This window comes from Asterias amurensis, chromosome 4 (assembly GCF_032118995.1).
Source record: "Asterias amurensis chromosome 4, ASM3211899v1".
NCBI lineage: Eukaryota > Metazoa > Echinodermata > Asteroidea > Forcipulatida > Asteriidae > Asterias > Asterias amurensis.
In genome coordinates this window covers 16,745,573-16,758,245 of record NC_092651.1, presented here as the reverse complement: position 1 = coordinate 16,758,245, position 12,673 = coordinate 16,745,573, and positions in this window count along the sequence as shown.

The window sequence follows — 12,673 nt, the reverse complement described above, 5'->3', positions numbered from 1 at the left end:
AAAATGAATATTCTTTATCCCCGATGCAAATTTAACATCTATCAAAAAGAAACAGATGTTTTGTGATATCTGCATCTAAAACTGGTATCTATTCAGACCGTCTTTAAAGGCAGTGGACATTATTGGTAATTACTAAAAATAATTGTTATCATAAAACCTTACTTGGTAACGAGTAATGGGGAGAGGTTGATAGTGTAAAACATTGTGAGAAACGGATCCTTCTGAAGTGAATTAGTTTTCGAGAAGGAAGTAATACTCCGCGAATTTGATTTCGAGACCTCAGATTTAGAATTTGTGGTCTTGAAATCAAGCGTCTGGAAGCACACAACTTCGTGTGACAAGGCGTTTTTTCATCATTATCTCGCAACTTCGACGACCAATTGAGCTCAAATGTTCACAGGTTTTTTATTTATGCATATGTTGAGATACACCAAGTGAGAAGACTGGTCTTTGACAATTACCATCAGTGTCCAGGGTCTTTAACAACTTGAGAAACGGATAGGAGGCTAAATAGTGTTTGAGCTTGTGGTGTTTAGTATGGTAATCTATGCGTGGGTACCAAGGATCAGGTTCGTTCCCCTCCCCACGCCAGAAGGCCGGGGCAATTTTAACCAAAGTGGTGTCTTGTCATGCTACACTGTGTTACTTTCAACCAAAGGGGGGGGGTACACGCCCTGTAGGCATCTCATCTTTAAGTCTAGATGCGTCAATTTGCTCTGGTGATTTGTGATGTAACTTTACCTCACTATCAATAATGACTTTCATAAACAGTGTTACGGTTAGACCCATGAGTAAACTAGACTTCACTTAACACCTAAATAGCACCGGGGAATTTTTCAAGCAAGGTAATTGGGCCACTACGTTCACCCTAAAGGCAAAGCTATTTACGTCTCTCCGAGTTTCGTAAACTTCCCCCGCCTGGATTCAACGACGAAGCCATCGGTGTGTTAAAGGCACTGGACACGTTTAGTAATTGTATTCTTTAGTGTTTCCCCAAATCGTTGAAATTTGGGCTCATTGGTCATCGACGTTGCAAGAAAGTTATGAAAGAAAAACACCCTTTGTTGCACAAGTTGTGTATGCTTTTATAAGATCCCTTTAAAAAACTTCAGGCCTGAAGTCTTTTGATATTCAAGTGAGAAATTACATCTTTCTCAAAACCCAGGTTCCTTCGCTAAAAATTATTTGGTAATTTAGAGCTAATCAACCCATATCGCACATGATCTTCTGGAATCCTCCTGGGGGACATCTAAATCGCGACAGGAGGAAAATGTGTTATACAGACACCATCACTTAAAGACACAAATCTCAATCTGAACGACACCTAGCACCTCATGAGGGATACAGCAACTTGGCGACATTTAATCAAAATAAATGTTTTTTGTTTTTTTATTCACATAATCCTGCCAGAATAATAAAGACAGACACTTTTTACCATTCCGTCAAAGGGCGAAGGATGATGACGAATTACCAAAAGTTTGCAGACCTTTAATCGTGACGACGACCGGCATAACCGCGGTTTATTAGACGTCGACGGTCAGCGTGTCACGGGGCGGCTTTAAGGGGGCGTTGTATGACAGTTTAATCGATGGTTCAGAGATGCAGTGTCTTTCATACGAGAAATTATTTGGAAACCCAAGCACGCTGAGATGGTGATTGCAATCATAGTGTCACTGGAATAATCTTCAAGTGTCAGTCAGAAGTCATGAGTGTTTATCCAAGGAGGTGTATTAAAGAAGGGATTATTAGACTGGTGGGCGTTTGCACTTTCGGAAAGAGATTATTAAAACATAAGTACAAGTCAGGGATAAAGTCTGTGTGTTAATGATAAGGTGAAGATTTGATTGGATTGTTAAAGAGTTTTTTTGTGAGATTTCACTGTGAGGGGTTTCATGTATGCTGAGAGTCCAGAGTAGGAGGTAAGAGTCTCAGATTTTGACTCGGGTAGCATCATTTCAGGACATGAGAAATAATTTACCTGAGTATTAAAATTCGCGGCATTTCTTGGCCTAGCGGTTAAGACCACAGGACTCGAGTCCCTGGACGTGGTACTACTTGCGTCTTTGAGAAAGACACATTAACTATAATTGGGTTTTCCTTCGTGTGGGACATTAAGCCATAGGTCCCGTGTGCTAGGATTGTGCACGTAAACGAGTATAAAGAGTTTTAACCAGCCAGTGTTTCTGGTGGTTCACAAGCACCGTTGGAGGTTTTCAGGTTTATAACCTACGGTGATCAAGTTCACTTATGAGGCATCCTTTCATTATCAGAAGATTGCTCTTCAGACGGGAAAGGCGTTCTGAGTGTTCCATGTGTCGTACACACGAATCATTGGCGACTGCCCTTCTACACAGACTGGAGTACTTATTTTTGATGACATTTTATTATGTCTTTTCTGCGTACATTTCTTAAGAATCGGAAGGTTGAAATGAAAGGAGAATGAAAGGAGAATCTTTCCTCATCTAAGCCTGTGAAACCCTGATTGTAAATCGGTTGGTATCAATGGGGTGTACCGCTGGCTGCAATTCTGTTGATTGAAGGTCGGAGACACGCGCATCAACACCCACGAGGAAGCGAATCGAAATGCTGAACGTATACTTTATTTCAAGTCTAAAATCGCGGTTATTCCTCTGCATCAGCCACGAAAAACGCCCAAACACGATCGCAGACTTGGAATCAAGTCTATTGCTGAATGCTGAATTCTGTTCTGACACACGGAGTACGGGAAAGGGGCAGTGATGCTTGTCTACTGGGACGGGCTGTCTTTGCCTCACACTCGGCCGCCAGTCTCACCTTCGGGCGCTGTGAAGTCCAATCGATCGTACATAAAACTTTATAGGTTTTCTGGGGCTACCTTTTGCTTGTGTTGTGTCAAGTTGTTCAGTCGGGCTGACTGCATTGGAAACTTGATTTCCCAAGTGGTATGTATGTGGAGCTCAGTGCCAATGCATTATACGGAAAACGTCTGCATCTCGATCTTGAACTGTTCTGAACAAAATGTCCTGGAGTGTAGCCATGTTGAACTCAATGGTTTTTAAGAAGAAATTGTTCCGTAGCAGGAAGCCGGGCGGGTGAATAAACCATATTAAACTCCTCTTGGGCTATATTTGGTGGAAGGAACAGTGTCTGTAATGAAAGTTAGATAAGTAACTAAATAAAATAGCGGTTGTTGGCATGCATGCTCTGCCGAATGTTGTTTTGTTTTCTTGCTCGCTCGCTGTCCCTCCCCTCTCTCTCTCTTCTGTTTCGACAACTTTTCCAGAAACGTCAAGCCACTCCCACAACGTCCTTTCAAAGGCACGTAAAACTGCATGTCCATCAGTGTGTTTTATAATTGTACAAAACTGCCATCACAATACACCAAGTCCCTCCCATAGGTTTGGAATAGTTTACTACAATTTTATTTCCTCTTGTAGCCAACCAGGAATGCCATCGCGTATTGCACACACATTATTATACATCGCTCATTCAATGCTCCTTTACAATGTGTCAAATTGAAAAGCTATAGCAGATTACATTCATCAGGAGGGTCAACAAGGATATTAAACGTGCAGATCACGCAAGCCCTCCGGGTCAGTGACTGATGTATCCATAAAGTTCACTATCATCAATAGCATCCCAGGAAGCCAATGCATCACAGAACAAGAAACGAGCAGTAAACCTCGTATGCCCCTTCATTAAGTAGTTCGTAACGGTTATGCCTCGGTCATGCACGGCATCATCGCAATTTCCAAACGACATCCATTCACAGAACACAGTTGACATGGGTGACCCTTAAAGGTCCCGGTCACACAGGCCTCGATAACGAGAACAAAAACGAGAACAAAAACGAGAACAAAAACGAGAACAAAAACGAGAACGTTAACAATGCACCTCCTCGATTGGTTGAATGGGCGTGGGTGTATTCTGTGTTGAGCATTTCAACCAATAGAATGCGTTCTCTTTGCGTGGTTATCTTTATCGGTGTCGTTATCGCTGCAGTGTGACTCGGCCTTAAGGGTCCTCTGCTTATCCATACAATACATCCACTTCGCCTTCATTATATTCTCATTAAAAAAAACTCAATTTAATCAAGAACAATCCCACTGGACACACTCATCATCTTTATGGCGAGAGCGATGTTTGTTTTGATTGTTCCATCAACTCACACCTCTCCAAAGGGAGGTACTCTGCCGTGACCTTCCGCAGTGAATGTGGTACGGGCGATCGCGTCGCGTGATCGGTCATGGACGGCCACCCTACACGGCACTGTGCTCCCTCGGGACACACACGAACATGAGCAAGCGAAGGTGCGTTGCACGCTATTTGACTCTTCTATGTCGACTCTTGCGATGTATCTGCGTAAGACATTGAGGATGGGTTGAGAAACAGCTTCATTTAATTTCGTGAACGTCAAACCAAGCATAGCTCAACTAAAGAGAGGTTTGTGGTAACACCATGTGAATGTCTCTTTTTGGTTCTGAAAAGAACCGTTGGTTATTGACTCAACGTTTCGATCAGCTTGCTCTGACCGTCTTCAGGGCCAAATTCATAGAGCTGCTTAAGCACAAAATTTTGCTTAAGCAAAAAAATCCCTGCTCAGTTAAATCAAATTACCGGCCAAGACTCCACTCAATTGTTATGCTAAGTAAACAACAGCTAAATACCAGTCACAAGCAATGTATATGGCGTGAAATTTTGGCCAGTAACATGTATAAAATAAGCGAGCTATTTTCGTGCTTAAGCAAATGTTTTGGTTAAGCAGCTCTATGAAATTGGCCCCTGGTCAAACTTATTCCATGGTTTGGTGGTGGCGTGGTGGCGCTGGGGCTCACAGAGAGTGTGGCCCTTTGCCTAGAGCGCCGCACGCTTAAAGCATAGTTGAGTAAGTCACGGCACAAAGTCCATACAAAGTCCAAAGCCATTTTTTTGAAAGACAAAATGGGATATTGTCGCCTCACCACAAAACAATAAATCAGTCATCCATTACACAATCTGCTTAAAAACAGTGGACACTAGTGGTACTTGTCAAAGACTAGTCTTCACAGTTGGTGTATCTCAACATATGCATAAAATAACAAACCTGTGAAAATTTGAGCTCAATCGGTCGTCGAAGTTGCGAGACAATAATGAAAGAAAAAACACCCTTGTCATACGAAGTTGTGTGCTTTCTGATGCTTGATTTCGAGACCTCAAATTCTAAACTAACAAACAAACAAACAAACAAACAAACAAACAAACAAACAAACAAACAAACAAACAAACAAACAAACAAACAAACAAACAAACAAACAAACAAACAAACAAACAAACAAACAAACAAACAAACAAACAAACAAACAAACAAACAAACAAACAAACAAACAAACAAACAAACAAACAAACAAACAAACAAACAAACAAACAAACAAACAAACAAACAAACAAACAAACAAACAAACAAACAAACAAACAAACAAACACACACAAACACACAAACACACAAACACACAAACACACAAACACACAAACACACAATCACACAATCACACAAGCACACAAGCACACAAGCACACAAGCACACAAGCACACAAGCACACAAGCACACAAGCACACAAACACACAAACACACAAACACACAAACACACAAACACACAAACAAACAAACAAACAAACAAACAAACAAACAAACAAACAAACAAACAAACAAACAAACAAACAAACAAACAATTAAACAAACAAACAAACAAACAAACAAACAAACAAACAAACAAACAAACAAACAAACAAACAAACAAACAAACAAACAAACAAACACACAAACACACACATTTGAAATCTTTCAATCCTTCTACCTAAATCATTTTTTAACATTTACTTTCCCACTTACTTTAAACCAGGCAAGGCTCATTGACTTATACCAGCCCTTTGTAAAAAGTCTGGTGACCTCTGCAGTTATTTCATTTTGTTGTTAAAGCTTCAACCCTTTTAGATAGCATCTTATCCAACTGTGTAATTTCTGAATCCATTTCTCCCGCGATTCTGTTGTTACCATTTACCTAAAATGTTAACATTCTCCTCACGTATTTCTTTTCATTTCTTGTTCTGTTTTGGCCTGCGGTCCTTTTTTTAAGTCAATACCCACAAACACACTTTAAATGCGTAGCGAAAACTGATACATCTTGTGAATATTGTTCTTGGTTTTTGTTTTTAACAGAGTGTTTGATGCTTTTAATTTTGCATATATCAAATCGCACCTTGATTAAACACAAATTTCATTGGCTCACACATTACTCACAGATCAATTTGAATAACAAAATATATTTTAAATCTCATGAAGTATCATTTCATTTCAAATCCATTCACTGCCATTCCGAATGTATGCATAATTCCAGTGACAAATTAGATTGCTTCGGAATACCCGAGAGAAACGTAAAGAGTCAGAGATGATTTTTGTAATTGCTTGAAGCTACAAAATAAGTTTGCGGAAATTTGTGTATAAATATTCGTCCACACACCACAGAGAAAGACCGTGCATTTGACAATATGATATAGGCCCAAATTACGTTACTTACATCCCCTCCCCCCAAAACTGTTGTAAGTATTACTGTCCTCGGATATATTTGTTGTATATTATTGCATGTATTGAAGATTAATTTTCGTTTCCAAAAATAGGGCTTCACCTTTTTAGTCATTTAAAAATGGTCACTTCCGCAGTGGAGTGAATTCCAGAGCAGTGGTGTAAGGAAAATAATTTGCCGTGCACTTTCTCTGTAAGAAAACACCCAGTTAGGCCGAGAGAGCCGCTAAAGTTCTGCCGATCTGCATTGAACATGGCTGGATCAATACATTCGATAATACACTGGACTAAATTCAAGACATCTCAACATGAACACGTCTGTGCCCAACGGTACCATATGAGATTCTACAATTCATTGCGAGTACACGGTAAAAGATAACCACTAAAGAGTCGAATAGAAAAATTTAAAAGCATAATTTCGGTGTCGTTGACGGACTAGGCGGGCCATACCTCCCCCCCCCCCCCCCCCCCCCCCCCCCTCGGCATGTTACGTGCGTGCACGTACATTGTATACGCTCTGTGGGGTACACTTAAAAGTTTCCCGCTGCACGCGGCAAATTGAGCACAGCCGTGACTGACAGTATGTAACGGTTCGGATGCGACCAAATGACGGGAGGCTATTTATTTTGCATTACTAACACTTGTAACTGAATTCAAGCCAACAGTTTTAGGACAGTATGTATCAGGGTAAGGAGAGTAGTCTTCCTCTCCAGTCAACTTTCTGCCCATGGCAAAAATGACACCCAGTAGCCTTTCAACTGTTGACAGTGCGCCAAACAGCCTTATTTTCTGTGTTGTCACGGTTTTGTAAAAGCGAGCGACGAACTTATACTGTTTTTATTCGGAAGACGTGTGGGCACAACTTTAATATCAACAAGTTCCCCTGGAAGGAACGAAGATGGAAAGTATGATATTAGATCATACAGAAACTTGATTCCAAGTTTCGCAACAAAAAGGAGCAAATGCTCTAATATGTAAAATCGGAAAGCGTTCGCTGTATTTCATTTAACTCATTAAAGACAATGGACACTTTTGGTAGTTGTCAAAGACCAGTCTTCTCACTTAGTATATCTCAACATAATGCATAAAATTACAAACCTGTGAAAATTTGAGCTAATTGGTCGTCGGAGTTGCGAGATAATAATGAAAGAAAAACACCCTTGTCACACGAAGTTGTGTGCTTTCATATGCTCGATTTCGAGACCTCAAATTCTAAATCTGAGGTCTTGAAATCAACGTGGTGGAAAATTACTTCATTCTCGAAAACTACGTCCCTTCAGAGGGAGCTGTCTCTCACAATGTTTTATACTATCAACCTCTCCCAATTACTCGTTACCAAGTAAGGTTTAATGCTAATAGATATTTTGAGTAATTACCAACAGTGTCCACTGCCTCATTGGACGCTCACCCTGTTAACGGAATGTTGTGTCTAAATGCGTGTGACGGCTTCAAGGTAAAATCACCCCAATTGCTTTCAGACACCAATGCAATTCGTGACAACGTTGTCATCAGCTTTTCGTGACACTATTTGTCCGAATCATTATTTTCAGCACAGCCACAAACCCATTATGCATTTGTTGTCTGCACAATGTTTTCGCCACACCATTCTTTTAAGATTTTTTTCAAAATGGAAAGTTTTAAATTTCAGACTCCATAGATTAAATTTATTTTACTTATTTCATTTAAGGCAAAATATTTCAAGAAAAGTGTTCCACCATAGCCTTTCATTCTACCACGTACGTTTTGTCTAAAAGTCTGCGAGCATTCACGTTTTCAAACTTCCCGAATGTAATGCACGCCCTATATTTAAAAGGGTTTCACTGCGACCTCTACATCACGTAGCCAATCATTGGTAATTGTCAAAGACTAGGCATACCCGCACTTTGCGATAAATAACAAACTTGTGAAAGGTCCAAGCTCAAAAGGTGATCAGAGTCACACACACAAAATACAGATATTGGATTTCGGACTACACAGATCAAATTAATTTATCTTTATTCGTTTCTTTAAAAACTATATAATTTCAGGCAAAATATTTCGAGGAAAGTTTTCCATCATGACATTTTATTCTACCAAGTACGTTTTGTTCAAGTCTTTGAGCATTCATATTTTCAAACTTCCCCAATGTAATGCACACCCCTTATCTTAAAGGGTGTAAACACTGCGACCTCATGGATTTTCCATTTTCATTTTCACAGATAACCATCGCAGAAAACCCGTCCGAAAAAAACCCTAAATTTTTCTATCCAGAAACTAAAATGTAGCGTCCTCCATGAAGTGTTTACAGATACTCTCAAGGCAGCGTCAGCAGTTGCTTCAGTTTTGTGAAGGAGGAATTTCATGTTTCGCTTTGCAGAAATACAAGTATATGAGGTTAACTGTTGTCATTTCTCGAGAGTCGACATAACAGGGACAAGGACTTTAGTTTACTTGGTTAAGTGGCTGTGTTGTATTTCAGAGAAATGCTGTGTTAAGTAGCGTAAATGTTTCAGACATGACTGACGAAGATCGGAAGATAAATAGACAGTTCTCTTTTATTTTAAAAGGCTTATTTTTTTGTAAATATGACTTGTCTGAAACAATGACGCGAGTGGGAAACTTTACGAATAGTTTGTTTTTATTTGGCTGTTTCACATCTTCGTCTTTCTTTGGGTTTTTTGTGTGTGCCGTGCTGTGAGCAAAACTTAACTTTAATTGCTTCTCTTCACCTATCAAGAAACAAATGTAGTACCCTCCATCAAGTGTTAACAGATACTCTCGAGGCAACGTCTGCGGTTGCTTCAGTTTTGTGAAGGAGGAATTTCATGTTTCGCTTTGCAGAAATACAAGTATATGAGGTTAACTGTTGTCATTTCTCGAGAGTCGACATAACAGGGACAAGGACTTTAGTTTACTTGGTTAAGTGGCTGTGTTGTATTTCAGAGAAATTCTGTGGTAAGTAGCGTAAATGTTTCAGACATGACTGACGAAGATCGGAAGATAAATAGACAGTTCTCTTTCATTTTAAAAGGCTTATTTTTTTTTGTAAATATGACTTGTCTGAAACAATGACGCGAGTGGGAAACTTTACGAATAGTTTGTTTTTATTTGGCTGTTTTACATCTTCGTCTTTCTGTGAGGTTTTCGTGTGTGCCGTGCTGTGGGCAAAACTTAACTTTAATTGCTTCTCTTCACCTATCAAGAAACAAATGTTGTCCCCTCCATCAAGTGTTAACAGATACTCCCAAGGCAGCGTCTGCGGTTGCTTCAGGTTTGTGAAGATGGCTTCCATGTTTCGCTTTGCAGAACTACACGCAGAAGAGGTTTAACAGTTGTCATTTCTCGTGAGTAGACATAACAAGGACGAGTACATTGGTTTACGCGGTTAAGTGGCCGTATTTCAGAGAAACTGTGTGGCAAGTAGCGTAAATTTTTCAGACATGACTGACGAAGATCGGAAGATAAATAGACAGTTCTCTTATATTTTAAAAGGCTTGTTTTTGTAAATATGACTTGTCTGAAACACTGCCGTGAGTTGGAGACTTTACAGATAGTTAGTTTTTAGTTGGTTGTTTTTCTCCTTCTTTCTTTGTTTTTCTTGTGTGCAGTGGCAGTGAGCAAAACTTAATCATAATTGCTTCCCTATACCTAGGAGTACATCGGGCCCTTTGAGAGTATCAGATGCTGAGAATAATTTTAAACTTGGTTAGCTACATTTTATGGTTGGTAGCGCAGGATGTTTTTCCTTTCAGAGAGATGAGATTGTTTAAAGAAATCATGCCCTAGGAGTACATCGGGCCCTTTGAGAGTATCAGATGCTGAGAATAATTTTAAACTTGGTTAGCTACATTTTATGGTTGGTAGCGCAGGATGTTTTTCCTTTCAGAGAGATGAGATTGTTTAAAGAAATCATGCGACATGAGCGTCAAAGTTTCCCAAAAGTGGCGCTATATAAAAGTGTTGTTTTGTTTTTTTTTGTTTTTTGTTTTTTCTTTATTAAGAAATGCCAAATCGCAATGAGCACAAATTCGTGGACAGAGTCATTGACTTTGTGTTACAACTTATGTGACAACGCTGTGACACTTAAAGTGATTGTTTGATGTGGTTTTTGATACCATGATATTGGAATGGATGTGCATAAATGGACTTAAAAAAATGATATGTCATACCTCTAGAATGTATTAATGTACTTGTAGGACTCGTTCAAGTCTATTGTTGTTGTTGTTGTTGTGAGTTACGTCACGGACAGTCCGATGGGCGCCGCCATCTTTTGCTCGAGTAGTATACATCACACCATAGAGAAAGGACAACAGATCACACGGACAGCAAGTTACAACACAGACATAAACCATGATTGACGTTCATTAAAGTTACCTTCATAGCATGGTTTTCTTTTAGTAACACCAACCATAGAGAAATGTAACACCTAGTACTAGTAGTGGTCTAGTACAACAATCCAACACTGGTCGTACTTTAACAAGTCATGTTAATAAGTAAGGGGAAAGGCAGATCATTACATTATCCGGGCAGCCCCGAGCGCCTTGAATGTAGGCTACTCGCTCATCGCGAGCAGTTAGTCATAATTTAAAATGCCCAATGTGATGCTTCCAAATTCCAATGTGAACATTTTGATGGGTTAACTGAATGCACTCAAATATGTACCACTTGGAGGCAGTGCGCCATTCAGTTCCAATTCCTTGGACCACACATACCATAATGCAACCACGTGGCACAGTATGTCAATCATTTGCGCGCCAAATGTTCTCGAGTGATAATCAATTGGGCACTAACGGGTGATCAAGTGTACATTGCTGGTGATTACGGGATGATTGGAAGCTGGGTCGAATTTAGTCGAGTTTTAAAGACACAACTCATACAAATATGTTTGGAATAGTACAACACGTTAACAGCTTATGTGAGGTTGATCATAATGATATTATTTTTGTCTTGATTAAGTCATTTATCGTCAGACCTATTTAATGACTACCGGTGTGAGTTGTATGTCGGGTTTACTTCTAAAATGTCTGTGTTTGCTCTATATCTGAAGTTGGGCTTCTGGTTTAAGGATCTCACTGATATTCTTTTTTATGCCATCACAATTGCCTTGCAGTATAAAACACAAACATTACCAGACGCTGGAACTGTACAACGTTTAATTTAAAAGTACAGTTCAGATTTTGTGTGTAGAGAATCCAGGCGACTGACCTGTAACTCAGTCGGGTGATGTAAAAGATATTTTCATCATGTACAAAATCAGTCAGAGGAATAACTAGAGTAATTTTAGAGCTTTGGGTTGATTTGCTCTATTCAATCACAGACGAGGTGTTCACTGCCCAAAAGGTATTTTGAAGCCCGTCATAAAACAGGTGGTACGCCTACGTATGAATTAATGTTTCTTAAGACGATTCTTGAATAACTGTTTTGTTCTGATAACCAATCAATCAACACTATGCCTGTGATGGCTTGCAAGCGTTGTTAAAGCGCTGGACACCATTGGTAATTACTCAATATAGTTGTTAGCATAAAATGTTAACGCTAGAGGACTGTTGATAGTATAAAACATTGTGGGAAACGGATACCACGTAGTTTTTGAGAAAGAAACAATTTCCCACTAAAATATTTGAATTTAATAAGAGACCTCACCTGAGGTCTTAAAGTCAAGACATCTGAAAGCACACATATTTGTGCTACAATGGGTTTTTTTTTCCATTCTCTCTCAACTTCGACATAGGCCTATACACCAAAAGACTGCTCTTTGACAATAAACAAGGTGTCCAGTGCATGCAGGATCGAGACTTGACACCCGACAAGGTGCCGACTATACTCCCTATCTTAAAAATACTTACAAATTCACTTAATAACATCATTTTGAGCCAGACATAAGACCATGTGTTTTAATAAAGTGGGATAATGAACTTAAAGCTGGACGTGTCAATATTATCCTTGTCAAAGTTGGTATTGGAATTGAGCTGAATGGTAACCCAATAAATCAGTTCCAACGGGCACAGCTCCATGATGACCAGCGACCTAACTAACTTATCGGATTTCCCCCTCACAAGGGTCTTAAAATATTGATCAAATCTATATACTCGATTCAATGCAGCGTAGCGTAACTAAAAAAGGCTTTTAACGCAGGTTGTCGAAACCGCTTATCCA